We start from the raw sequence: 8,385 nt of genomic DNA on the forward strand, positions 1-8,385 counted from the left end.
AATATGGAACACATTAGTTATGATAAACGATTACATACCATAAATGAGGACAATAATCTGTCCAACACTTCCTTCACGTACTCTTTCTATTGAGTGATCGGTCCTGGAAGATGTTGAACTAGTGATTACTTAATTTCTCGTATTACTTCTTGTAGCTCGAACCTCGCGTTGCACATGAATTGATACACACTAACAATCAACTATCAATATACACTATTTATAAGATAAGTATTGGATAAGTGAAAATGAAATATTTATGGTCGACTATCGATATACATTATTTAAATGAGTCATCGTGTGTCAGACTGAGAAGACTTTGCATCCGATGTTGTCTCATGATGTGTATAAATAACTGGTGTAGGTGGGTTATATGTACGCGAAACATCATCTATAGAAAAATGAGTTAGAAATTTACACAATGCACATCTAAATTAATCAAGTATATAATTATTTAAATGATATACCTATCGAAGCATTACGTGAAGACGAAGGCTAAGACTGGCTATTACGGCCTCCACTTGATCCTCGACCACTAGGTGCTCAACCACTGTGACCTCCACGAACCATATTCTAACAAATAAAAATGTTATTTGGATCAATTACATAACTTTGATCATATCATGGACACAACATATGCACGAAATGTAAAGATTTAAAAGTCCTACATAAATCAGTTTTATAACTATGCATGCACATGATAAGTATGCATGAAATGTAACATGATATGCAATTCCATGAACATGGATACATAATCAAATCAAAAATAACTTCATGCAAGCATGCATAGAGTCACATCAAACATTAAAATACATTCATATCATAACAATGTCAAACATGTATCTGCAACAAACACACTCCAATATCCCACTAACTACAACCATAACTAGCATGGTTTTTGAAATATAAATATAAGAGCATATGAGAAAGTGATGTGGTATGTATTACAAGATGTATTTCACTAGCTCGAGTATATTTCCTCGTCACTTATTTGACTTTTATATTCTTCTTCTTCTTCCTCCTCCTCTTCGTCTTCTTTTTCATTGGGCGCCCATCTACTTGGTATATCATTTGGATCATATTCTTCCATACGTATGTCATCGGACAATGAAGATGTGACATGCAAACCATGTGTGACATCGTGACCATAAGAGAAGTCATACATATCATCTGATTGATAGTAATCACCTTCTTTAGTAATCTTGTCTTCTTTAATCGATTATACTCGGGGTATAGTTTAGACTTTACCTTGCAAATTGTCCACCATTCATTTCTATCTGACTTCCTTGTATTCAGATATGAAGTATAGTAAACTTGTTGAGCTTGTGAGGCTAATATGAATGGTTTATATATTCCAAACCTTGATTTATAATTCACCTCCATAATGCCTGAGGCTTTGTCGACTCTTGTTGTTGTGGGATCAAACCAATGACACTTGAATAAAGTTACCCTGTTATTTATGTCTAAGTCAACTCTATTATTTCTTCTATAACACCATAATAGTTATGTTCATTTTCACCGTAGTTGCTACCCTTGACACACATGCTACTATTCATCGTTGACTTGTTTACACCGTAGTCTTTTGTATGGAATCGATAACCATTTACGATGTACCCGTTGTAACATTGCACAACTTTGGTCAGACCATTTTATAAATCACATATTCCTTGGTCATTAACATCACTATGGCAGACCTACAAGCATAAAAAATGACTATGTTCATGGCCAATTAAGTAATATATTATTGTTTACATGAAAAGAATGCATGTCATCGTCCTTACCAACTCTTTCAATCATGCCACAAACTTATTTGCATATTATTTTTGTACTCTTGAATCAGTGAGATGTGAAAGTTCTCTTCGTAACTCCAGATCAAATTGTCTACACTTAACAAATAATTATATTACTGAACCATGTACGTATATAGAGAACTTAGTGTAACATATTAAGTATACTTACTCGATGTAGGGGTCGATCGCTGAGCAATTAAAAATGATATAGATTTATGCTGCGTCTTGCTCTCGATCTTTCAAGAGTCTTGATTGACAACTACCAAAGGCGTGCCCAAGTGGTTTAAATATCGATAGTTTGTCAGCCATAATAACTTATTTTTCATCATCATTACGAGGTGGATAAGTATAATGTGTTGGAATGTGAGGTTCAAAGTATATAGATGAGAAATTTGAAATCTCTTTTAAAGTGTACGCCTTACAAATTGAACCCTCCACTCTTGCTTTATTTTGAACCTGTTTTTTAAGGTCAAATATGCATCTGTCAACAATATACATCTCGTAATACGATAAATTCTCAACAGCATTTGAGAGAAAATATAAAAAAATATATATCTTTCAAATGGGTAGATCCACCGATATTGCACAGGACCACGGACCCTAAGTTCATATGGCAAATGTATGATCACATGTTTCATAACATCAAAAAATGCTGACAGAAATATCTTCTCTAGCTGACAAATAGTAGTGACGACAGAATCCTCGAGATTCTTTACCTCAGTTACTACAACTTTTGATGCACACAATGTTCTAAAAAACCTACTCAACTCGAATAATACCCCCTATATAGGTTTGTTTAACATATCATAGAATGCTAGGAGAATCAACCATTGCATAATGACATGACAATCATGGCTCTTCAACCCATATAATTGTCCCTTGTCTATCTTCACAGTCTAAGCAATGTTAGAGACATATTCATCTAGAAATCTCAACTGTTTCAACCATTGACATACCTGCTTTACTTGATCTGGTCCAAGTATGTACCTTGCTTTTGGTTTCAGTACTTTGCTATTATACTCTTTGAGTTCCAATTCTGGTCTTTCACATATTACTTTTAAATCTATACAGGCCTTTGGATTATCCTTCATTTTCTCTTTGACATTTATTACCGTATTGAACATATTATCAAACACATTTTTTTTACATGCATCATATCCAAATTATGTCGTATTAATAAGGTTAGCCAATATGGTATTTCCTAAAATATAGATTTCTTTGTCCAATTATGATCTTTTTCAAATCCAAGAAAGGGCGTCAGACTACGGGCATCTGTCAGTCCATATGAAAAGTATCACAATCATCTTAAAATCTCTATGCCAGACAATCGTATAGGTGAACCTTCTATTTCAGTTGTGCATGCTCAGAACATATTCCTTTGTCGGCGAAACAGATGGTCGTTGGGTAAAAATCGATGATGACAATCAAACCAACATGACTTCCTTTTATGCGTCAATCTAAAAGATTTTGTATCCTCCATGCAGTACGGATATGCCAACCTCCCATGTGTGCTCCAACCAGATAACATACCATATGAAGGGAAGTCACTGATTGTCCATAAAACAACAACCTGCATATTGAAGTTTTATTTTTTTTGGGCATCGTACGTGAGAACACTGTCATCTGACAGTATTTTCAGTTCATCAATCAATGACCTTAAATATACATTAAGATTTTAGCTCAAAGACGTCGGACCAGGGATCAATAGAGACAAGAAAAGATTTTGACGCTTCATACACAAGCTTGAATAAAGGTTGTATGATGTGACAAATACTGACCAACACGAGTATGGAGTTGATCTACCCCCAAATGAATCAAATTCATCTGTACATAAACCGAGCCTAACATTTCTCAATTTCATTGCGAAGGTCTGATGAGTAAGATCAAAGTGTTTCCAAGCTTTCGCGTCAACAAGATGTGTGATCTTGTCTTCATCATGTCGAACTTTATTTACATGTCATCTCATGTGCTAAGCTATCCTCGAAGACATATACAATCATTGCAATCTAGGGGTGAGAGGGAAGTAGCGGAGCAACTTGTATGACACTTCTTTTGACCTCATGCTACCATTGCCTCCTGTCTTTGGCTTGAACCGAGGATGCCCACATGACAGACATGATCTGTTATTTTCTTGATCTTTGAAATACAACATACAATGATTTGGATAAGCATCTATCTTTTGATACCCCATACCTAGAGTGTTGACCATAACCTTCACACGATAGAAATTTTGTGGCAATTTTTCATCTTTAAGCAACATACTATTCACAATAGAGCACATACGATCAAAACATGATTGACTAAAATTATACCCTGACTTCAAATTCAGTAGTTGAAGAACTGCAGACAAGATAGTGTGACTATCACAACAATTTCAAAGTGGCTCATCAACATCTCTAAGTAAGTCATAAAATCTACTAGTTGCATCGTTTGGTGTTTCTTCTTCTACCCTACTTGGTACATCACTATGACCCATAGCAGAACCTAGTTCTGGTCATGCGACATCAAATATCAAATCTACATATGAATTATCATGTACTACATTCACCTATGCGTCAAAATTATTCCAAAATTCTTCTCCATGAAGCATTCAATTCTGATAATCACTCACAAAACCTTTCCTGTATAGGTGATGTCTAACGCCATGAGGTTCTATACTTTGATTGTTCTAACACATCGTGCAGGGGCACCTGATCCGACCTGTGGGATCCACTGTATTGACACTTGCCATTGAAAATTCAATAAAATTGTCAACACCATCCATATATTCGAGCGAATCTCATTGTCAACTATCCTACGACATATCCATTCACGGTTTGCAACCATTTTGTCCTATGATGTTACAGATGTTATCTTCACCAGTTAAAAGAAAATCATAATAATGCTATGATGAAGAAAATATCTAATTTATCATGCATTCATGGTGGATGTAATGATTTGATATATATTACACACACACATATATATATATATATATATATATATACATATATATGATGTCATTCAATCACAATAACTATGCTGCATGCATTGATAACTTAATATTTTCATGTGCAAAACCATCACATTATATTTACACTCATCATAAGGATATTTAAAATAATAAAATCGCATTCATCAACACGATACATTCATTTGAAACATATTTTAATGATACAATTTCACATGAAAGGCATAATCAAATTGAAAATAACTTCATACAAGCATGGATACAATCACATCAAACATGACAATACAATCACTCATTCATATCACAACAATGTCAAACATGTACTTGCAACAAACACACTCCAATATCTCCCTAACTACTACCATGACTAGTATGAAATCCGAACTCCAAAAACAAGAGCACTTATATTTTCATATATTCAAATCATTCTCAGCATGATCTCCAAACTCCAGTAAAGCATTCCTAGATATCCACAACTAAGTGAGTGTGTGAACAAAAAAGTGTTGCATCGAAGAAAGTAAATAACCTATGATGCGCCTACATCACTTACTCACCATGGGTATTTACCCAATTTACATGCTTTTCCCTTTGCATTTTTTTATTTCTTTTTGCATGACATTTTTAGCCGCATGCAATGCTTAGCACTAAGTATCACACAATTAGCTCTGCTACGCACCTGTAAATCACAAATATACAAATGAAAACTCGGTTTCTTAAAATAAAACAGAAAATTGATCCCACAAATCGAAGGGGAACAAAGACTCTGTTTGAAGACAGGAAGAGAAGCCAAGCACCTCGTGGGAAAAGCACAATTCATAGCCATGACGACGCTGGGTACCAAAGCCAACCCCACCCATGTCCAAAGCATGCACAGTAGGCCTGGAGCTCCTCCCACTAGTTGGCATAACCGCCGAACGAGTGAGCAAGCAAGCCGGGGGCACATGCATGCTGAATGCGAGAGAGGGAGGGGCATAAGCACACTGAACTGCCATGGCTGCTGACCTAATGGAATACTGGCAGGGGCTTTAGCCCCTGCCGAATGACCATAGCTACTGAAAGAGTGCTCAGGAGTCGATGGCGGTGGCACACGACAATAAGAGAGATAGAGTGAGGGAAGAAGGAGAAGGTGAAGGAGAGGGCGAAAAGAGACATACGGCGGACGATGAACGATGGGCGACGAGGAGCGATCGACAGAATGAAACAAAAAGAGAAAAGAAATGGGCTCACATTAGGGTTTTATGGGAAATTTAGCGACAGATTTATTCTATTGCAAATGCTACCGCAAATTTGCGACAGAAAAATGTTGTCGCTGATTCATCATGAAGTTGCGATAAAGTTTAAGATAGAATTTTTCCATCGCTAATCTATCACAAATTTGCGACGACGTTTACGATGGAATTGTTCTTTTGCCAATTCTGCAACTAATTCCAATTTTAGGGATGGATAGTTTTCTCAGCTCGCTAATTCGTTGCAAGTTTATGATGAATTATTTCTATCATAAATTTTTGTCGCTAAATAATATTTTTTTGTAGTGTAATGAAGCTGATATGTCCTTCTTGAATAACAACAAGAGCTCAACCTTGTATCGACACATGTACTTAAAGTACTTTGGTGTTAAAGAAATGACTGAGAATCATTTAGTACGTATTAATACAATCAGTATGAAATAAATGATTGTAGTTTCTCTTACTAAAAGGCTAGCATTAAGATTATATTATCAATGTGTAAAGGGGATGAGTCTGTTTGATTTCTTCTGATGTATGATAAAGTGTTCATCTTTATGATTCATTCTTTTGACAAAGGATAGCATGTGAACCCTCATGAAAATTGAATCAAGATAACAATAAAACCTTGATGTAGTGTTTTGTTATGTCAATGGGTCAAGTGGAAGAATCTTGAAATATGGATCAGATCCAATCTGATGTGATCCGGTTTAACATGGGTACATCATGGGAGTTACAAGACATTTATTGCAACTGATGCAGGGTAACCACTAGTAGTGGTTTCCACCCACTACTCCCACTATAGGCTTCTTTTAGAAGCCTATAAGAAGGGGCCTGGTTGCATGATGAGAATAACCAAGTATGTATACTCTTCTTTTATATACAAGGTTCATGGTCTTGCCCACCATTGACTTAAGGCCTGAGCTCATCGTAGGCATTGATAGGTTGAGGAGAACACCTTGAGGAGAACACCGATCACCTGTGCATGCAAATTGCATCCATGTATGCATTCTTATTTCCGTTATGATGAAACGGCAACAAGGGACCCACTAAGTAACCTGGTTCTTAGTGATTCCTTGGTTATAACAAAAATATATATGTATAATGAATTTTACTTAATTTGGTTTATATAAAGTGTAAGTAAATTGGTGGCCACCCGTTGTATACAAGAGGTTGGCCGTTCATTCTTTTTACCTTAGAAAGACGAGCCTTATAATTAAATTTCTCATCGCCCTTGTTATTTATAAAAAGTATTTTTTTATTTTCAAGGGAGCCACGCGTAGCACGGTTTGTGCTCATAGTGAGTCTGCACGCATAGTCAACCAAGGCTCATATTGCTTAAAACAAGCCAATTAAGCTTGAACCTAACCCCTGCTTGCTTATAAAAAACGAAAAAAGAGAAGAGCTCAACTTAGTTGGCTGGTTTACCAGCACAACCTAGTGGGCAACAGTTGATATATCTAGGCCAGGTAAGATGAGCTTGAGCCACAGTACTACAACAAGAAACAACAATGGTTAACAAGACTTCCTAGCACAGTCTTTCCATACAAACCACTGATTTTTTTTTTTTTTTTTTACATTTACACGAAAACACTGCTCTCAGGATCAGAGACTAGCCTGGCTCTATCTGCCGCTGTTCTGACAGCATAAAACTCCATGAGCTTATCCCTTGCCCTAAGAGAGTCACCACTATTCTTGTTCAAGAGGTGACAACCATGAAATTTGAACCTAGATTGCAGCCTAGCCACCTAGGCCCCCATCCCACTATACCAAACCCTTTTGTGGCTTACAAACCACTGATCATAATTCACACAATCAAAGATGGACGATTTGTATAATCCTCCAAAGATCCCTCACCCCATTCAGACATCGGGACATGAGAACGAAAGTACTAACCTCAAGCCTTAAGCCAATTGCTGCGATCTGTAATATATTTAACCGCACCGCATTTGTTCTAAATGAATTCCCTACCAGTAATCTAGCTTCGTACACTGAGAGCATGAAATGAAGCGTGGAGACTTGACGTTTGGGTGAAACATGGTTCACCATACAACCATTCAAGGGGTCTTTTGAGAGAGAGAGAGAGAGAGAGAGAGAGAGAGAGAGAGGTGCATCACCTCGTGCGCACGCACGGAGTAACTTCGGATGCGCGCGCACACACCCACACCCACCTCAGTTCGTGTCTGCGGCTAAGTTTGCATGCGTGAGAAAAACAACAGCAACACCCACATGGCCACACACGCAGATCCGCACGCACGCACACAGATTCTCTTGCAAAAACTCAACTCCATTAACGCCCGCACCGATCCAGCTCGTCAAGAAAACAGAAAAAAAAAGAATGACCAAGAAATAACGAAACGAAATCAACAACCTCTGTATTCTCCTCATCTCCAAGCAAGACTCTTATTACCAAAACCAAAAGAAG

Source organism: Nuphar pumila, chromosome 3, assembly GCF_984573655.1.
Source record: "Nuphar pumila chromosome 3, dmNupPumi1.hap1.1, whole genome shotgun sequence".
Classification (NCBI taxonomy): Eukaryota; Viridiplantae; Streptophyta; class Magnoliopsida; order Nymphaeales; family Nymphaeaceae; genus Nuphar; species Nuphar pumila.